This window comes from Heterodontus francisci, chromosome 13 (assembly GCF_036365525.1).
Source record: "Heterodontus francisci isolate sHetFra1 chromosome 13, sHetFra1.hap1, whole genome shotgun sequence".
Classification (NCBI taxonomy): Eukaryota; Metazoa; Chordata; class Chondrichthyes; order Heterodontiformes; family Heterodontidae; genus Heterodontus; species Heterodontus francisci.
The window spans coordinates 103085800-103107719 of NC_090383.1; the positions used below are offsets into that span (position 1 = coordinate 103085800).

The following is a 21920-nucleotide window of genomic DNA, read 5'->3' on the forward strand; positions in this document are numbered from 1 at the left end:
CTAGAATTAAAAGCTAGTCTCAGAAATGGTGATCATGAAACTACTGGATTGTTGTAAGAACCCGTCTTGTTCCCGAATGTCCTTTGAGAAGGAAATCTGCCTACATCTGACTCCAGACCCACTGCAATGCAGTTGACTCTGAACTGCCCACTGAAATGTCCTAGCAAGCCACTCAGTTGTACCAAACCGCTACAGAAAAGCAAGAAAGAATAAACCCAGACAGACCAACGGGCATCGACCTAAGTAATATATGGCAATGGCACACCCTGCTCCGTCGACCCTGCAAAGTCCTCCTTATTATCATCTGGGGACTTGTGCCAAAATTGGGACAGCTGCCCCACAGACAAGTCAAGCAACAGCCTGACCTAGTTATACTCACCGAATAATACTTTACAATGTCACAGAGTCCTGCATCACCATTCCTGGGTATCCCACTGGCAGGACAGACAGGCAAGACAGAGGTGGCGGCACAGTGGTATACAGTCAGGACCGAGAGGCATAGGAGTCTCAACATTATCTCTGGACCCATAAAGTCTCTAGACAACAGGTCAGGCAAGGAAACCTCCTGCTGATTACCACCTACTGCCCTCTCTCAGCTGAGGAATCAGTACTCCTCCATGATGAACACCCCTTGGAAGAAACACTGAGGGTAGCAAGGGTACAGAATGTACTCTGAGTAGGGGACTTCAATGCCCATTATCAAGAGTGGTTTGGTAGCACCACTACAGACTGAGCTGGCCGAGTCCCGAAGGACATAGCTGCCAGACTGGGCCTGCAGCAGGTGTTGAGGGGACCAACAAGGGGGAAAAACCTACTTGACCTCGTCCTCACCAACCTACATGTCACAGATGTACCTGTCCATGACAGTATTGGTAGGAGTGACCACCGCACAGTCCTTGTGGAGACAAAGTCCTGTCTTTACACTGAGGGTACCGTCCATCGTATTGTGTGGCACTACTACCATGCTAAATTGGATAGATTAAGAATAGATCTAGCAACACAAAACTAGGCATCCATGTGGCGCTGTAGGCCATCAACAGCAGCAAAATGGTATTCAACCATAATCTGTAACCTCATGGCCTGGCATATCGCTCACTCTACCATTACTATCAAACCAGGAGAACAACCCTGGTTCAATGAGGAGTGTACAACAGCATCCAGGGGGAAAAATCAGGTGCAAACCTGGTCAAGCTACAGCACAGGACTATGTGCATGCTAAACAGCTAAAGCAGCATATGATAGACACAGCGAAGCAATGCAACAACCAATGGATCAGATCAACGCTCTGCAGTCCTGCCCATGAATGGTAGTGGACAATTAAACAACTAACTCCAGGAGGAGACTCCACAAACATCCCCATCCTTAATGATGGGGGAGCCCAGCATGTCAGTGCAAAAGACAAGGTTGAAGCATTTGCAACCATCTTCAGCCAGAAGTGCTGAGTGGATGATCCATCTTGGCCTCCACCTGAGGTCCCAACCATCACAGATGCCAGTCTTCAGCCAATTCTATTTACTCCATATAATATCAAGAAATAGCTGAAGGCCACAATAGTCACTGCAAAGGCTATGGGCCCTGACAACATCCTGATTGTAGTTCTGAAGACTTGTGCTCTAGAACTGGCCGCACCCCTAGCCAAGCTGTTCTAGTACAGTTATAATATAGGCATCTACCGGACAATGTGGAAAATTGTCCAGGTATGTCCTGTGCACAAAAAGCAGGACAAATCTAATCTGGCCAATTACTGCCCCATCAGTTTACTCTCAATCATCAGCAAAGTGATGGAAGCTGCTGTTGACAGTACTGTCAAGTGGCACTTACCCAGAAACAACCTGCTCACCAACGCTCAGTTTGGGGTCCGCCAGGGCCACTCAGCTCCAGGCCTCATTACAGACTTGGTCCAAACAGGAACAAAAGAGATGAACTCAAAGGTGAGGTGAGAGTGACCGCCCTTGACATCAAGGCAGCATTTGACCAAGTGTGGCATCAAGGAGTCCTAGCAAAACTGAAGTCAATGGGAATCGAGGAAAACTCTCCACTGGTTGGAGTCGTAACTATCACAAAGGAAGATGGTTTTGCTTGTTAGAGGGCAATCATCTCAAACCCAGGACATCAATGCAGGAGTTCCTCAGGGTAGTGTCCTAGGCCCAACCATCTTCAGCTGCTTCATCAATGACCTTCCCTCCATCATAAGGTCAGAAGTGGGGATGTTCGCTGATGATTGCACAATGTTCAACACCATTTGCGACTCCTCAGATACCAAAGCAGCCTGTGTCCAGTTACAGCAAGACTGCACAGCTTGGGTTGATAAGAGGCAAATAACATTCGTGCCATACAAGTGCCAAGCAATGACCATCTCAAACAAGAGAGAATCTAACCATCTCCCCTTGGCATTCAACAGAGTTACCATCGCTGTATCCTCCACCATTGAGATCCTGGGGGTTACCATTCACCAGAAACTTAACTGGACCAGGCATATAAATACCGTGGCTACATGAGCAGGTCAGAGGCTGGGAATTCTGCAGCAAGTAACTCACCTCCTGATCCCCAAAGCCTGTTGACCATTTACAAAGCACAAGTCAGGAGTGTGCTGGAATACTCTCCACTTGCCTGGATGAGTGAAACTCCAACAACAGTCAAGAAGCTTGAAACCATCTAGGACAAAGCAGCCCACTTGATCAGCACCCCATCCAACAACCTTCAACATTCACTCCCTCAAACAAAGGCACACAATTGCAGTAGTATGTACCATCTACAAGATGCACTGCAGCATCTCACCAAAGCTCCTTCAACAGCACCCTCCAAACCCACGACCTCTACCACCTAGAAGGACAAGGACAGCAGATGCACGGGAACACCACCACCTGCAAGTTCCCCTCCAAGCCACACATCATCCTGACTTGGAACTATATCGCCGTTCCTTCACTGTCACTGGGTCAAATCTTGGGATTCCCTTCCTAACAGCACTGTGGGTGTACCTACACTAGATGGACTGCAGTGGTTCAAGAAGGCAGCTCACCACCACCTTCTCAAGGGCAATTAGGGATGGGTAATAAATGCTGGCCTTGCCAACGACGTTCACATTCTTTTTTTATTGTTCATGGGATGTAGTCGAACGTGAATTCAAATCCAACCATGGTAGTTGGAGAATTTGAGTTCAGTTTCAAAAAAAATCTGGAACTAGAAATGTGGTATCATGATGCTGTCTGACTGTGACAAAAACCCAACTGCTAACTCAAGTCCTTTAGGAAGGAAACCTGTTGTCATCATATAGTCTGGCCTATATGTGACTCCAGTCCCACACCAAGGTGGATGACTCTTAACTGCCCTCTGAAGTGGCCTAGCAAGCCATTCATTAAGGGCAATGCGGGATGGACAATAAATGCCGGCCTTTTCAGTTACGCCCACATCCGGAGAATGAAATGTGCTAAAACAGGAGAAAATTTCAAGTGTTCAAGAGAACCCAACATTTTGGATTCTGTTGAGTTATAGAATGTCAATAATTATCCCCAAACACAGCCAAATGACTTCACATTTTTGCTCATTTTCTAAACATTGTGTGAAGGTGAAAAGCTCATAAGAACTTATTCTGTTCTTTAAATCAAATTAAATGAAAAGCAAACTTTAAGCATTGGATTCATCCACTTTCATATCATTTGCTGTTGTTTTGCTTCCTATCAGACAGTGGTTATTCTGAATGAGACACATCTTAAATTTTCAGTTTGCAGGGTATTACATCTTGATGTATACTTGCAACAAACAGTATCATCAAATCATCTGTTTTAATGATACTCTACTGAATACTGGATATCTAACAAAAGAATTAGGATGCATAAAATTCTAGCTAAAATTAGTCAGACAGTAATTACTGTAACAAATGAAAGCTATAAGATAATCCAGTAGTCGGTGAGTTTCTGGACTGAACTGATCACTTAGGGCAAGTGCAACTGGAGGTAATAAGCTTCCACAGAGCAAGGAAGAGAAAATCAAATGGTAAATCAACCTCGAGTAATCTTTTGAATACCTTTGTAGCAGTTGGTGACAAAGAAGTATTTTCAGAGGCCCTGGTCTTCCCTCTCAGCCACAGAATGGAGTTTATCCCAAAATGACATTCATTGGGGAAAAATTTGTTTGAGCCCAAAAACAGGCATGCAAGGAATGAACCCTGTGTCTGAACGGATAGGTCCATGGAGCACCTAATATTGGAACTTGAGCCTCATTATAATTGAACCAGTAAGATGCAGACACCTAATGGGCATCCCCAGGCAGCTCGTTGGAGAGGAGGCCTTGAAGATCAGGCCGCTGCATCGCCGCAGCAGCTCTCAGGTAAATTGTTAAATAGGACCAGTCTTGGGGAGTCGGGTGGGGTGGGGTGCATGACCAGGAAACTATTGTATGATTGCCTTTAAGAGTGATGTCCCTTTAAGATCATAGTATGCTAATGAGCTATGTACAGGATGCAGTCAAGTGACTACAAGCCAGAGTCACACTGCAACCTAGAGGAAGGTTTTATAAATAGTCTGTTCTGTACTGTATATATTAGTTTCGCTGTAATAACCCTATTTGAGATCTTCACCAAACTGGACTCCTTGCATCTCATTTATGTTGCATCAGACAACATAAAGAACTTATTACATGGTGGCAGCTGTGGTGAAAAAATAAAGACTAAGATTGAAGACCATAGGTAAAACAGCTGTAAGAACTACCCTTCCGAGAGCCGCTGGAGAGAAAGTTCAACAGAAACACTGGCCCAAGATTGGAAAGAAAACAGAACTCACCTCCAGCTGTAGAAGACAGAGCATAGAAATGATAGGATGCGAGTAAATCCGGTAAGTCATTGTGCTGACAGTCGAGGGATACTGGTTTGAAAAAAAGCTTTGGTGTGCTTGAAAGATTGATTTCTTCTAAAGACTCCGTTAAAAAAATGAGTAAGACCTGACTACTCTCCCAGGCTGATCGAGGTCGGCGCTATGTCAGGAGGCCTCCGATTGTAAAAACATGGGAAAACACCAATCACTGCAGAGTCTCATCCACGCAGCCAAAGTTTTTAAAACAAGCTCATTAAATCACTCAAGTGTGAAGAAGAGTTTCTATTCACACAGTCACAGTTATAAAAATACCTTTAAACCACTCGAGCATGAAGAACACAAACAAACTCTAAAAAAAATCAACTGAACTGCCTAGTGAACAGCTGTGTAAACAGACCAGCTTAAATGCTGCAAAAAAACTCCAGCAACAAATGCAATTGAACTGCCTATTGAACAGCTGTGTAAACAGACAGGCTTAAGTGCTGCAAGCAAGATAAACACAGAACACTGTAAAACACCTGTTCCTCTCAATCCAAGCAGTTAGTCTTTCCTGTGTTTATTTCCTAATTCCAAAATCTCACTGGTTAAGGAGATACCCTGTTGGTTGCCCTGTTCATTCAGGTCCCAGATGCCCTGTTATTAGATCACACTCTCAGCAATTCTGTGGGAAAACATTTTATGAACTGAAGGGTGAAGGGGCAAATCTAATTACTGCCATTAGATGCCCTGCTAGAGCAAAATCTGGCTCAGTGAGTCCAATGATTGGGGTACTGATTAAGTAAAACATTCCTGGGTGGCGGTAAGGACCTTCAGTGTTTTTATACCTGCACCCATCCAGGTGAGAGTTCAATTACACTCCTGACTTGAGCCTTGTAGATGATTAAGAGGCTTTGAAAAGTCAGGAGAAGAGATGAAATCATAGAATACCAATACAACTCACCCATATATTTGAAGTAAAAAATAAAACTGGGGCATAAAATCCCATGACATATCATAAATCTTTTGACAATAGAGCAATTCATCTACAGTATTGTAAAAGCACAATACTGCAGATGCTGGAAATCTGAAATAAAATCAAAAAATGCTGGAAATACTCAGTAGGTCTGGCAGTCTCTGTGGAGAGAGAAGCAGAGTTAACGTTTCAGGTCAGTGACCCTTCATCAGAACTGGTAAATGTGAAAATTTCAACTTGTGTTTGCACCTTCAGAGCCCCTGGCTCCCTGTTTACAATCTGAGAGTCTGGGAGTGCAAAACCCATGTTCTTCCGGTGTTATAACCTTGCATTCTACTTTCAAAAGGGTCTTTGATCTGGGTTCCTTGTTCCTTGTTCGCATGGTAACCAGGATCCCTGTCTTGTCTCTAGGTTGAGTTGGTGTAAGGTCACATGTCTCCTCTGAATCTTTCTTACACCACATTAAAAATCACAGCTTTTAAAAATATAATCATACTACAAAGTCCAACGTTCATAGCTGTGACATCTACCAATGTACAATCAATATAATCATATATGGCCGCATGCAGATACTGTAAGTATATCCTCTTAATTCCCTATTTTATATTCTGTCTTACGAATAAAGTGAAAGAAACTTCTTTATTCTGGATAGAAGCATTTTATTATCTACTTCAAATATTAGAAAACACCTCATTAAACTGAGTCAAAATGTCATTCCACTAACATATATCAACTGTAAAGAGCAGTTGAAACGAAAATTGCTATGGTTGAATTGAGTGAATAAAGTCACAAATACCTACTTTTCCATGTCAAATAGCTATTGAAATTCAAGATAAATGAAAAGGAAAAAAAATAACATGATATTGATCTGAGCATCATTCAGAATATAGACCATCTTTGCTATTTTAATAATGGCCCAAGTTTTGCAGTTGTAATGATGGCAGAACTGTCAGCATTCACCATTATTACAACTGTGAAACAGACAGCAACTTTGTGGAATGTCAAATTTCTCCATTATGATATAAAGCAAATCCACAAGTTTGTTTGATATTTCAGCTTGTCCCGTGTGTATGAGCCAATCTTTATTTTGCTCTCTGTAAAATGATTAAAAAGTGAAAGATAATCAGTGCTTTTTACTTCCTGGTTTGCTGTCTGTGAGAATTCTGCAATGTGATTGGCTGCTTAGCCTGCTGATCCCTATTGCTGATGCCAAAATGAAATTAACATTGGGAAAGGTAAAATCCACACCACAGAGATCACTAAATCTTTGTGGGCAGCCTTCTTCAAGGTCAGTGGCCCTCACTTCACCACTGATCACAAAATCTGAGCCAGTATTGCCAAGGTCAACCAAAATGAAGTATTACTGTAGTTCACAAGTCTTCATTTGAAGTTAAACAAAGTGGGACTGAACTTCTCCTTCAGTTACAGCAGTATAAACTGATTAGGGAAGGAAAATTGACCAAAGGGCCATTCTGCCACTTCTCTGCCACTCTACCCAACTCCAGGATTTCCTACCAGTTCTGATGTCAAACATACATCTACTCAAAAGGACTGGCACATTATAATAATACATCAATGACATAAATGCTGGAGTGAGGCATCTTGCAGAGTACCCCATTAGACATTTTCCCTCGCCCTTGAACTTGAAAAATTTGTACGCTGTAAGGCTGCTGGAAGTACGAGGGCAACATGGCATCTGTGACCTTGGTGAATGATGGGACCAACAGTGTATCTCCTTAACCAATGAGATTTAAGTCCGGAGGGAAAAAAAAACAGGGAAACAATGGAGAAGAAAATAGGATGAATTAGAGTCAAAACAAGTACATAAGGAGAAACAAAATAGAGGGAAAGAAATATTGAACAGGGAGAGAGAGATTTTAAAAAAGACAGAAAGGAAGAGTAAGCAAAAAATTTTAACATTTTAAATCTTATAAATTTCTAGCAATTTACTACCTGTAGGACTGAAACGCCATGGTTTAAATTGTTCTTTCTCCAGGCTGGAGAGAATGAGTGACATTGCAGGAACATAAACCTCCTCATTAAAAAGGTACTTATGCTGTTAAGGATCAGCCCTAACTTTCTATGGTGAATTTAGTTAGCAATTAATGGGCAGATGCTGCAACTTCATGAAACATATGAGGAGGTTGAGGGTGAGCTGCCACTTTCACAAGACTAACAGTGGAGTAGCAGACATCACACAGCAACTTGTGGTGATTCATAATTCACAGGGTATCTCTTTCTCACCACAAGTTGCTGGATGATTTGCCCATCAATAAGGGTGAGCATTATTAAATGCTTTGTTACTTGGGCAGCTAGATCTGGACCAATATGTCCCATAACAATCTTCCCATTAATTGTACTTATGCGTATGAATATATGGGACCTGTCCTCTGCAGGCAAAAGGAACATGTCCAGACATTGCATCTTTTTTGAATTAAACAAAGCCTGGGGGACAACAGTTCCCTGGTGCATTCTCCATGGCAACACCTCAACCAATCAGAGTCAACTTGCCAACCAATCAGCACCCGTTTCTTATGCAGTATAAATTGTTGCTCCCTTTGAAATTTGGCATTTTTGCATCTGTCCTGATGAGTACAAGACGAAAAACTTCGACAGCATGTCTCTGTTTTTCAGAAATACATTTTAGTGTCTTCAGCCAGCACTTCCAACCATGCTACACCATGGCAAGGCAGTGCAGCAATTCCCTTCCCCTTACCTAAGAATAGCACCCACTGGTGCCCTAAATAGCAATGGTGCTTGCCCTAATTGTTTGAATTTCCCTATCCTCAGGAACTTGGCAAGGGTCCATACCTGAGCTGAAGTCCTGTCTTGTCCTGCTGAAAAATGTTGCAAAGAGGAAACTCTCAGATTATGTCAATATTTTAGCTCACTAGGGGCAGAAGTCACTATATTCTTCTAAATGTTGTCTGAGTCTATCAGGCAGCCTTTGGTTTGGAAGTCTGTGTCCAATCAGTGGTCCTTATAGTTATAATATAATAAAGAGATTTGAAAGTAAGGATGTGTAGAGAGATAGGTGAATGAAGAGTTTACAGGTAGCTGCTCTACAAATTGAATCTTAGGCGTGATGCCCTTAGCAATCAGAGAACATTCTATCTGTTTCAAAACAGTTTGATGTAACGCACATGATGCTCAGCTCCTTCCTATCTCTAAGCGCTACTACTAAAGGTGTGCACAAAGGCACCAATTCTCTTCAGCAGAAATACCACAGCCCCCAAAGAAACAAGTTCCACTGAGTTCTAGATTATTTCTGAACAGTTTAAAATAATCAGTCAACCCCCGACTCTGCTAGCCAAGGACATGTGGTAACCGTGACTGCCCTAAGTTAATGAGCAATTTTGATGAATGTTTCAAGCCTATCTACTTTTATTCAATGCAATTTTTTAAATGTTCATTGAAACTCTATCCACTAAAACATATTTACAGGTTATAAAGGTGTACTTCCTACATTGCACCTTGGCATTGTGACTCCTTATTCAATGGACAGTTGCAGCAGGCTGTGTGAGTGACTGGGTGGGGGAAGTGGCTGCGGCTTCAAGATTTCCTAACCTTTTCCCAGCCGTGTCTGCCATGCTCAACAATAGGACTCTCACCCGAGTCAAAAGGTTGTGGGATCTTATTTAGATATACAGCACTGAAACAGGCCCTTCGGCCCACCGAGTCTGTGCCAACCAACAACCACCCATTTGTACCAACCCTACAGTAATCCCATATTCCCTACTACCTACCTACACTAGGGGCAATTTACAACAGCCAATTTACCTAACACCTGCAAGTCTTTGGCTGTGGGAGGAAACCGGAGCACCCGGCGAAAACCCACGCAGTCACAGGGAGAGCTTGCAAACTCCGCACAGGCAGTACCCAGAATCGAACCCGGGTCCCTAGAGCTGTGAGACTGCGGTGCTAACCACTGCGCCACCTTTTAGATTTCTTTTGTGAAGTAACCAGCTTAAAGTGGATGAATTTCCTATGTTCACAGTTACTTTGGTCAAGGCTATCAAAATCAAGTTGGAAATTGTTTGCATTCTCCAATTCCCAGAACCTCCACACTGCTAAAAGATGAGACTTTTCTCTCAGACAGGTAGCAGCTGAAGAAATGGTAAAAATGCAGCAGAGTCAGGGTATCAATTTACCTGGAAAGTGCTTGTTTATAAACATTTCTGGCACACATCAAGACAAGAAAATGGTTTACAAATGATAGCACAAATTCCAATGTCCAAATTTCTGACAGCAGCTGACAGAGGCAAAATACAATGCTTTTCCCTCTGGGATTGCAACCAAAATTTAGCTTGTTTAAGGGGGAATGTGCAGAAGAAAATATGTTCAGAACCTTAAGAATTCAGGCAGTGCTGATCTGTTTTCTTGTACTGCACCTAATTTGTGCTTTAATTTCTCACCTGGGAGTACCTGATGCCATTATTAAGTGACAAGTGAAGAATGTTTCACTGCCATGCACCTTCATGAGTATATAGATACACAAGAAAAATCTACTTAGGTTGTACCCATTAAACATAAATGTCTCAGAGTTGATACATCTATCACTACCTTAAGAAAAAGAGGAAACTGTTAATCACATTGAAATGTTGAAGCCTGCATTAGATCATAAAACATAATTCGAGTTGCACAGCTCGAGTAAGTGAACATAATTTATACAGATTGTTAAGACCAGGTGAGAAGACGTCTAGGGGTTCCCTTTCAGCCTTTGCCTGGTTTAACTGTAACAGGGTTTAATTTTAGAAACACGGACTGAATTTTACCGGCCCCTCGGCGCCGCTGGTCACGGCGCGGGGGCCGGTAAAATGCTGCAGGGAGAGGCCCGCCACAGCGGCACCACAATTAGCATATGGTAATGCTTACTTACCTATGCTGATTATGCAGCCTGCCGCCTCTCCACCGACACTGCCGGATTTTTCGTTGAACGGGTGGCTGTCACGTGCTGTCCATTCACGATCTGAAAAGCCGGCAGGTCCTCACTCTGCATTCTGGAAGGGAGGAGGGAGGGGGGATACGCAGGGATCAAAACTTTGCATTGTGAAAGGAAGGGAGTCTGGGATTACTGGAGGGAAAACTGTGCTGGCATGAAGGGAGATAAATGTGTACCAGGGATGGTGGGGGCAATCAATTCAGCTGATAGGATCTTGATGTGGTCATGCTGTGCCACTCTGAGTATTGGCCAAGATCAAGATGGGCAATGCCATGGCACACCACATAGTTGATCCAGGAAAGCAGCTGATGTACCCGTCAACACCAATCCCTGCCCTGTTAGGAACCTTTGAATACATTGCAGGGTTGAACTTTATTTATCACATGGAAATAGGTATGGCTCATCCTACATTGTGTGATCCTCTGCATGTGAAGATCCGTATGCGCCAGAGGGAATACCAACAGGCAGGTGTGATTCACGTAGAGGCCCCCGGTCATGAGCAGCAGCCCCCAGGGGAGCCCGCCACGCATCTACAGGCCCCACATGACATGCCATCGGATGTCGGAGCACCAGTGTTGGAGGAGATTGCGCATATAGAGAGGGCAGTGTCACGTCTCTGTAACCTGCTCAAGGATGACCTGCTGCCCATGGGCTCCGGTGGACATCCCATGCCTTTGTTTCTCATAGTGGCAGCAGTTCTCACACCTGATGCCTCTGTAGCCGTTTAGGGGCCCACCAGAGACCTTTGTGTGGTCACACAGTCAGCAGTGCACCGCTGCATCAGGGAGGTCACCAATGCCTTGCATTGGCCAGTGAGGATGTCCGCTTCAGGACGGATGCTCACAGCCAGGCCCAGAGGGCCATTGGTTCTGGCACCATTGCCAGAGAACCATAGATTGTAATGTTCATAGACTGCGCTCATGTGGCCATCAAGCCTACTGCCAGGCTTCCACCTGCAGACGTCACCATTAAAGGAGCCCTCTCAATCTGGGTGAAGCTGGTATGTGAACACCGCAGCAGCTTGCAGTGAATGTGTGACCGCTTCTCAGGCAGCTGCCATGACACCTGTTCACTGAACCAGCTCAGATGGTGGGGTGGCTTCTTGGAGATAAGGGCTATCCTTTGCAGACATGGCTCCCGACACCAGTGAGAAACCCCACCACTGCTGCAGAGGAGAGATACAACGCCAGCCACTGAGCTACAAGAGCCACCATTGAGCAGGGGATTTGCATGCTGAAAGAGCGCCTCCAATGCCTGGATGGATAGGGTGATGACCTGTCCTACGTGCCGAAAAGGCCAGCTCCTTTCGTTGTTACTCTGCACAACTACGCACCCAACAGGGGCCAGGCCTGGCATGGGAGGGCAGATGGCACCCAGGCTCTGCACGTAAGGCTAGCAGTGAGGTAGGGACGTACGGAAGTGGCTTATCGGACAAAGACTCTCTGCACCATAGGAACTGACATGAGCTCTGCAAGCCACACATCATCCTCGCTCACCTGCTGTGCACCAGTCTACATCTGCAACATCCCTGTGTAAACCATTAGTGGCAGCAGCTGACTGAGCCAATGTCCGTGTCACTGAGTCCATGGAGACGCTCATGAGTAATGGTGGCATGGCAATGCTGTTATTGCACACGTTGGCTCTCCTGAAGGGCCAATGGTGCAAAGGGATGTGACATTGGCGCTACATGCTGGCACACATTATTCACACAGAGAAAAGGACACACATGTTGGTGAGGAACATTGAGTGAAAGACGTATTTACATTGCTGTGACATCCGTACATTCCCAATTGTGTCAGTGTGTTCTCTGTTATACCTTTTATGGTCTATTTAAGTCTTACGTCCTGGAATGTGCAAATTTAAGATTATTCACCCAGGTGCGGCACACCTACAAGAAGGAATGTTATACTTGAGTGGGAGAAGAGGATCGCAACTTCACAGGACACTGGGACACAGCAAGGTAAGTATGTGGCAGCAAAGCGGAAAGTGCTGGGAGCACTCAGCAGGTCAGGCAGCATTTGTGGAGAGAGAAGCAGAGTTAACTTTCAGGTCTGTGAACTTGGACAAGTTAACTCTGCTTCTCTCTCCACCGATGCTGCCTGACCTGCTGGATTTCTGCAGCACTTTCTGCTTTGCTGCCAGATTGACAGCAGCCCCACTCTTCAGCAGTCAGGTAAGTATTTCTTTGACAGCTGTCAGGAAGCAGGTGCTGAAGCATTTAAAATAGGGCCCCAGAACTGCTGCACAGTTGTAAAAGACTCTCTCACCGCGCCGAATGTCCTGCCTCACCCCGCGTAATATGGGGAGGGCGACTCTGCACCGTGATTCTAATGAGCCCCCGCGATTAATGTCGCAGGGGCTCGGCGGCGGCTGGCGAATGCGGGTGCCCCGCCAAGTTAAAAGGGTGCCACCATCCAATAAAATTCAGCCCACTGTGTTTTTAGCTCCCCCTCACTGTTCCAACTGTAAGGCAAAGAAATCAAACAGGTTTCCTTAGAGTTAGAAAGGTAGAAATTTATTAATCTTAAACTCTAATCCAGTTAATGACTATAAATATGCAACGCAACCACGCTAGCATGCATATGCGATAAACATACATGCAGATAGAGACAGAAAACGTAGAAGGAATAAAGGGGAAAAGTTTGAAGCAATATCTGGTAGTTACAGTCCTTTAAGGTCAATGTGGAGTCATTGGTTGCCGGTCAGTCTTGCAATTCGTTGGGGCCTAGTTCACGCTTCAGCTTGTTCCGATGCAGGAGTCTTTTCTCTCTTGTGGTTTACGTGTCTTCCATGGGTCCGGCGGCTTGGGAGAAAGCGATAGAGAGACAGGCAGGTGAGAGACTTGCTTGTTTCAGCCTCAGTTGCACACTGCTTTCTGAATTCAAACTGTCCTGTGGCTAGTTCAAAAAACTGGACCAGTCAGTTAGTCATGTGACCAGCTGGTTTAACCAGTCCTGGCTCTGTGGATGGTATCATCTTAGCAGGGCCTGGAATGCACTTCCTTACACCTTCAATGTCTGGTGATCAAAATCCATTTTGGTTAATCTGAGCAAGGAATAGCCCTTTGTCTCCACAAGCAGCGTCTCTTAGTATGCAAATGTCCTTCTAGCCCAGTGTCTGGTGATCTTCAAACAAGTCATTTCTTCACTCCAGCAACAGTTTAAAATCAATGTACATATGACAAAATTAATATGCCTCATTCTTGGCAGATGGGATCTGCATGTCAAGATACATTTGTAATATTGTGGTACGGTGGTTAGAAAAGACTGAATATTGTAAAGTTGAAGTTTCTGTTGAAGAAGTCTGCATAGAACATCAAAATCTATGCTGCAAAATATGCAACAGCACCCTAGAGATTGCTCCAGGCATAAGGCTGTAAGTCTGCACAATATGTATTTGTGTCTAGTTATGCCAGAAATGCAATATAGCACATGTTTACCATTCATTTCCCAAAATTAACAAATTGTCCATGCAAGTTGTTAAGTACAAATGAAATACAAGTCTTAAAGTGTGCATTTCATGCATTAGTTGAATTAAATGGGCAGATTATATCCTTAAAGAGAGGAAAGTCCTTTATTTCTATGGAACACATTGCCGGTACAATGTATTCGTCTCACCCAAATAGAGATATCAGTGAGATGTTACAGTCTCCACTTGGAGGTCAATTGCTTTTACTTTCCTTTCCTTCTTCTGGGGCAGGAAAGTCCCGAAGGGGTGAATGCAGAGGCGGGCCAGCGCAAAAATTAGTTTTAAATCGCCGTTGCTGCCGTCGTCAATTTTGCTCATGGCGGGAAAGGCGGGTCCTGGCAACCCGCCCAATTTGGAAATGAGGCCAATTAACCTCGTTAACGACCTTACTGTCAGCTCATTAAGGGTCAGTTTGAAATTTGGTGGGGGTGCACAGATTGCGCAATGGTTCTGGAACAGGCCAGGTCCATGGAGGCAGCAACACAGCGAGGAGCCAATCATGGCCGCACCATGAAATTAGGTGGGCCCATTAAAGGGAGCACAGCTGAGAGGGGCACTCAGCCATTGGCACACAGTTGCCATCAGATGTGTAGAGGTTGCGGAGAGAATGGTCTGTAGATGCTTGGGCAGTGGAAGGGGTCGTGACCCTCCTGATATCATGGTTCATCGGCTTTGGACCCTGGGACCTAATTTCCCCATGTTTGCCATGATCCTGGCAACATCCTCTGTTGGAACAATGAACTAAGCTCCTGCAGCAAGTGTTTCTGGAAAGTGTGCAGGAAGACAGGTAATGCTTTCCTTCAATCGGAAGATCTGAGCGAAATGTTCCCTACTGTAAGAAATGCTAAAAATAAACAATATCAGGAAATGTTTAGGTTTCTACGCTGCTTATTTTGGAAGAAATGTACTACCTTACTGACCCACTGCTGATCCCAGTTTAAAAACCTATGCTTTATATTAACATTAAAAATTGAAAGAGTGGTCCAGATAACCATTTGCAATCTTTTCAAATGCTATGCCAGGAGTAGTTGGTGGAGTGGGGGGGCAGAATTACAGTGGGATTGCGCTCCGCCAGTGACTTCTACTATGTATCCGACCCAAGAATGCAGGGTTGGTGCGAAGTCAGCCTATGTGCAAACAGCTGAGGGGTACTTGCATTATGGGGACACATCTTCAGCCCCTGGATTTTCCATGTTGCCACAAAATGCAGCACTTATGGCCAGGCTGAGGGTATGGTGGGTGTTAGGTCCTCGTGTAACAAAAGCCTTATTGATCCTCGAGCCAAGGGGGGCTGCTCCTCATCTTTGAGAGTCTTAGCCTGCACACCCATCACTCCCGCACCCCAAACAATTGACCCCATCTCCTCCTCCCCACTCCAATGTAGGACCCACTTTGGCCTGTCAGGAAGCCAGTACGCCTCTTCTCATTTGACACATAAGCCTCTAGTCTTAGCCCTTTAGGGCTAAGGACATGGGAACACCCACCATAGGTAAGCCACAGCGTTGACCTTGCCCTTTTTATGTCAGTGGCCTTGTTTACTGCAGACAGAGTCCCCACTCCCAAACAAGGCCACTGCAAACTTCAGTATCAGCCAGGACCCAGTGTGTGCAACATCCAGTGGAGCTCTTCACCAGAGTTACTGTGGGGGTTTGCTAGAACTGCTGGAGTTTTCTAGAACTGCCAAGCACCTTTCAGGAGGTTTATCTTTAAAGTTTAGAAAAATTAGTCAGGAATAATTACTGTTAAACTGTAGCCTGTAAGAGATCAAAATGTTTTGAGTCCCCTTTCTCAGGGTAGTATCATACTCCTCGTTAGTATTTAATATTCCATCTGATCAGCATTGGTGTAAAGATGCAGTATGATTGGAGCGTAAGATTTCTCCAGATTGGCTCTAATTTTTAAACTTAATTTTTAATGAAAAAGCTTAACAAAAATAGTTATTGTCACTTAATGACATCCCACTATACTAATACATTGCAGCAGTCTTAAATAATTTTTAGAAATGGAATTACAAGTAAAAAGACATATTGGTTTCCTTTCTGCTTCCATTCTTTACAATTTTCCTCTCTGAAGATAGTAAATGTGCTTGGGTTTCCAATGAACTACCACTGTAGATTCTCTTTCTCCACAAGAAAATTGATTTGTCATTTGTGCTTCACAGGACAAACCTCCAGGGCATTGCACAGGTCTGAGTTGCCTACAAATGACCATGATAAAGAAGGAAGAAAGCACTTGCATCCACATAGCGCCTTTCAGAATGTCCCAAAATGCTGCACAGCCAATGAAATACTTCTGAGGTATATGGGGGGAGAATTTTAACCCCGAAAATGGGTGCGATTCATTCGAGTGGGAGGTTAAAAAGCTAGAAATATCAAATTTCTAAACCAACCCACCTCGAACCTGCCCACTTCCAGTTTTAATCAAGGCCTGAAAAAGGGCGGGCAACCAATCTACTTGCTGAAGGCAGGTTAGTTATTTAAATATTTTAATGAGGCTGTGTACTTTGATTTCAACTGTGATTCTATTTTTAACCACAGACAGCCAGGTTTCCCTGTCAACTCGGCCAGTTGTGAGCAGGGAACCGACAGAAAAAAAATTTAAGACGTCTGTGTTTCCCAACCACAAAACAGCCCCCCACTCCCTCCCATCTCAGACTCCATGTCCAGCTCATAGTCACTGCTGCAATATTTACTGCATAATTTTGAATCAATGGTGAACAGTTTCACACAATGAAAACTGCAGCATATATGTGGCTTTGAATGATAATTTGTGTGTGTGTGTAATAAATTTACTAACTATAAATTATTACAATGGTTTCATAGGGATAATAGCTTGAATTAATTTAATTTCTGGTTCCCTTTCAGACCCTTTGCATTTCAAATTGTTCAAATTTAAAATTTCACCCCTCCCTCTACCCAAAGCAAATGCCTTAGACTGAATGAGAAGTTCACTGCATGTGTCAAAAAGCCAAGGGAGTCTAGAATACATTTGTCATTCATTTTCTTTAATGTACCTCTCAACTTTTCTTGCTGTTACTCCAAAAGGCTTTTGAATTATTTACCAATAATATTTGTTTGCATGTATTCATTCTGAGGATTTGAGAATTGCTGGCAAGGCTGGTATTTATTGTTCATCCCAAGTTGCCTTTCAGGAGGTAGTGATGCACCTTCTTCTTGAGCCACTGCAGTCAAGGTAGTAAAGGTACTCCCACAATGCTGTAAGGTAGGGGGTGTTAAGATTTTGACCCAGTGATGATGAAGGAATGATGTCCAAGTCAGGGTGGAGTATTATTCAGAGGAGGACTTACAGGTAGTGGTTTTCACATTGCTCCTGCTGCCCTTGCTCATCTAAATGGTGGAGGTTGCGGGATTGGGAGGTGCTGTCAAAGAGGCTTTGGAAACTTGGCATCCTGTAGATCATGCACACTGCAGTCATGCTGCATCAGTGCTGGAGGCAGTGAATGTTTATGGTGGTGGATGGGATGCGAAAAATGTGGACTGCTTTGTCCTGGATGGTGCTTACCTTCTTGACTGTTGTTACAGCTGCACTCATCCACACAAGTGGACAGTCTTCCATCACACTCCTAATTTGTGTCTTGTAGGTTGTGGAGAGGGTCTGGGGAGACATAAGGTGAGTCACTGTCTGCAGAACATGCAGGCTCGGACCTGATCTAGTAGCCACGGCCAGCCCAGTTGAGTTTTTGTTCAATGGAATCCTGCAGAATGTTGATGATGGGGGAATTCGGCAATAGTACTGCCGCTGAATGTCAAAGAACTCGCTCTGCAAATGGTTCAGCCTTGTCTTTTGCACTCAGATGCTGGGTTCCATCAACATTGTGATGGGAATGTTCATGGAAACTCCTCCTCCTGTTAGATGCTTAACTGTCCATTAATTTCCATCTATTAATTAACAAATACCATTAACAACCGAATGTGTCAGGACTGCAAAACTTTGACCTGATCTGTGCAACATGTATGTAGTCCTCTGTTTTGCTTCATCAGGTTGGCACCTCATTTTCCGATATGCCTGGTGGTGTTCTCAGCATGCTCCTTTACTCTCCTCATTGAACCAGGGTTGGTCACCTGGCTTGATGGTGATGAAGGAGTGAGGTAAATGCTAGGAAGGAGGTTAGTGTTTATGTACAGTCAAAATTGTGGACTCCTAGGGTTACTCCCACCCGACTGTATCCCACTGTTCCCCCACCTCCGGTGGGTCTGTCCTGCTAGTGCATCAGGACGTACCCAGGGATGTTGATGGAGGAGTTTGGGACTTTGGTATGATACTGTGAATACAAATATGTCAGGCTATTGCTTGACTAGTCTGTGGGACTGTTCTCCTAACTTTGGTATAAGTCCCCAGATGCTTTTGAGGAGGGTTGACTGGGCTGTGTGAGCTTTCTTCATGGTCCGTTTTGTTCTTCTTATTTCTGAGGAGAAGTTTAACCACCAAGTCAGATGCAAAATGGGTGGGGTGGGGGTTAAATTCTTAAAAATGGGAAACCTGATGCCAATCTGTCACGGATGCACTCACTTCTGGTTTAACTGGAACAGGTTGAGAGTTGGGCATTTAACCTGCTCTTAAAAGGCAGGCCAATAATCATAATATTTTAATCAGACAGTGTGCCTCAGATTTTAGAAGCCACATGGATTTAGTGGCTACAGGCTCCCAGGACTCAGGAATCCCGGCAGTTTCAGGGAAGTGAGAACTGCCCGATCCAATAATAAGTGCTTTTCTGTGTCGCTTGTGGGCCAGAAGGAACAGGAGTGCTAACCCCCAACCTTACCTGTTGCAATCTGCTCCCCACCCCATCCTGATCCGATGCTGACTCGAGATCACCCTGACTCCTCCTCTCCGATCCCCGCCTCTGGCCTTCTACCACAGGCCTTCGCACCCAGCTGCCAGACTGGAAACTGAGAAAAATATTCAAATGAGGTCCTGCCGTTAAATTCAGTGGGACCTCCACAGTGCCATATTTATGGGTTTGCTGGCCGCCAAATGTCAGCCCCCACATCCTCCTCACAACCCTGTAAATATTGAGGTAATTTTAGCAGTTTAATACAACCAAGTGGCTTGCTAGGCTACTTCAGAGGGCAGTTAAGAGTCAACCACATTGGTGTGACACTGGAGTCTCATATAGGCCAGACCAGGTACGGACAGCAAGTTTCCTTCCCGAAAAAACATTAGCAAAGCAGTTATGTTTTTACAACAATCCTACAGCTTCGAGGCCACTTTACTAATACCATTGTTACACTCAAGTAAGGAGGGATTGAAGGGCTTCCTTCTTTTCCCTCTCCTTGTTAGACCACAACAGATTTAATTCTTTCTTAAAGTGGATGTACTGGCCAATTCAGTAGGTGTTTGATTACTTACTTGCTATGATCATAGCAAGAACCAATCAGACAGGTTTTCTTCAGTTAACAAAGAAAGGTTAACTTTATTGTACCTAAACTGAACTAATGAAATAATAAACAGCATGGCAACTTTCACTGTCACACACACATTGGAGGTTTACACACACACAAATAGATTACAGAGTGGGGAAAGGTAGATTAATTGAGTTCGAGTCCATAAAAAAGGTATACAGTCTGTGGAGTTCGGTGATTCGGCTGGCTTCGAGCTGAATTCAGTGGACCTGAGGCTTTTAGATTGAAGAGGAAAATGACTGGTTCGGTGAGTCTCTTGGAGACAGTGATGTGGATGATTTCCTCCAACGGGGTTTCGGATTGTAGCCAGAGTATGCAAAGGTGGTCAGTTAACATGCAGCATTTGAAATCTTTCAAGCTGGAATGGAGAGAGAGAGGGACCCCCACTTAGGGTCTGCTCATGTCAGAGTCCAGTTGCTTCTCCTCTGCTGCAGAGGAAACAACATCTTAAAACCAGAGATGGGGTGGGGCTTGTCACATGACAGTCACTCAGTGATTCAAACATAGCAGTTAGCAGTATTTCTCTGCTTGCTGAAAAGAACAGATAGTTCCTTTAAACTTCCTGCGTCTTGCTAATTGCTGGGAAATGCACAGACGTTTGGTCTCCCTCCTCTCAGTTCTTAGCAATGTTGAATACAATGTAGCAAACTGGGTAATCATCTTAAGCTGCCAGCAGTCATCCTGTTTTAAATGCTTTTTAAATTTCTTCAAGAAAAAATACAAATTCACATCTCAAATCAGTGGACAAAAGGAAATTATCGTTCAACAAAACACACTGGTGTAACACCATCCTTTTATTTCCAGATTTATTTACTTAACTAGAGAAACTGACCTTTATATTGCTCCTTTCATGACCTCAGAACATCCAAAGCACTTTACAACCAATTAAGTGCTTTTGAAGTGTCGTCTATGGTAATGTAGGATTTCAAATTCTCAAACCATCTTGGTGGGATTTGAATTTATGTTCTCTGGCTGACTAGTCCTGATCTCAGGATCCATATCATAACCAATATGAAACCAGACCCTATTTTAAATACACAATTAGTTTGTGAATGAGATAAACTTTATATCCAGCAGGCATTTCATGAATGGGACCTCTGCTGGATATTTGAAAGAATTAGTCCCATTCTCCAGATTCTTACCTCATACCATTTAAATTCAAATATTTATCCATCTAACTGTAGAAGCTATTGCAGATTCTGTTTCCTAGCAATCCTCTCTATACCAAAAGGACTCTGAACCTCTCCCATCTTTCTTTTGGTTACAATCATAAACTTATGCCCTCTAGTTACAACTGACTTTTTTTTATTCATTCATGGGATGTGGGTGTCCCTGGCTACACCAGCATTTATTGCCCATCCCTAATTGCCATTGAGAAGGTGGTGAGCTTCCTTCGTTGGACTGCTGCAGTCCATGAGGGGCAGGTACACCCACAGTGATATTAGGAAGGGAGTTCCAGGATTTTGACCCAGCAACAGTGAAGGAATGGCGATATAGTTCCAAGTCAGGAAGGTGTGTGATTTGGAGGGGAACTTGCAGGTGGTGGTGTCCCCAACCATTTGCTGCCCTTGTCCTTCTAGGTGGTAGAGGTCTTAGGTTTGGAAGGTGCTGTCTAAGGAACCTTGATGCATTGCTGCAATGCATCTTGTAGATGGTACACACAGCTGCCACTGTGCATTGGTGGTGGAGGGAATGAATGTTTGTGGATGGGGTGCCAATCAAGCGGGCTGCTTTGTCCTGGATGGTGTCGAGCTTCTTGAGTGTTGTTGGAGCTGCACCCATCCAGGCAAGTGGAGAGTATTTCATCACACTCCGGACTTGTGCCTTGTAGATGGTGGACAGGCTTTGGGGAGTCAGGAGGTGAGTTACTTGCCACAAGATTCCTAGCCTCTGACCTGCTCTTGTAGCCATGGTATTTATATGGCTACTCTAGCTCAGTTTCTGGTCAATGGTAACCCCCAGAATGTTGATAGTGGAGGATTCAAGGGTAGATGGTGAGATTCTTTCTTGTTGGAGATGGTCATTGCCTGGCACTTATGTGGCGTGAGTATTACTTGCCACTTATCAGCCCAAGCCTGGATATTGTCCCAGTCTTGTTGCATTTCTACACAGACTCCTTCAGTATGTGAGGTGTCACAAATGGTACTGAACTTTGTGCAAACATCAGTGAACATCCCCACTTACTGGCCGGGATTTTACCCTTGGCGGAGGGGAGCCATCCACCGACTTTTCAGTCGGTGGTGAACCCGCTTCCACCTAGCCTGGTGATCCGACCCACATTTTGCGGGTCCCCGGCCTTTAGTTGTTCTGAAGCGGGACTGCCACCC

General features: G+C 44.3%; 1 protein-coding gene across 1 annotated transcript in view; it reads right to left on the reverse strand.

The window, feature by feature from the left end:
* Positions 1 to 21920, reverse strand: part of ryr2a (ryanodine receptor 2a (cardiac)) — a 707940-nt gene that overhangs the window by 455008 nt on the left and 231012 nt on the right. The gene's annotated exons all lie outside the window — the stretch shown is intronic.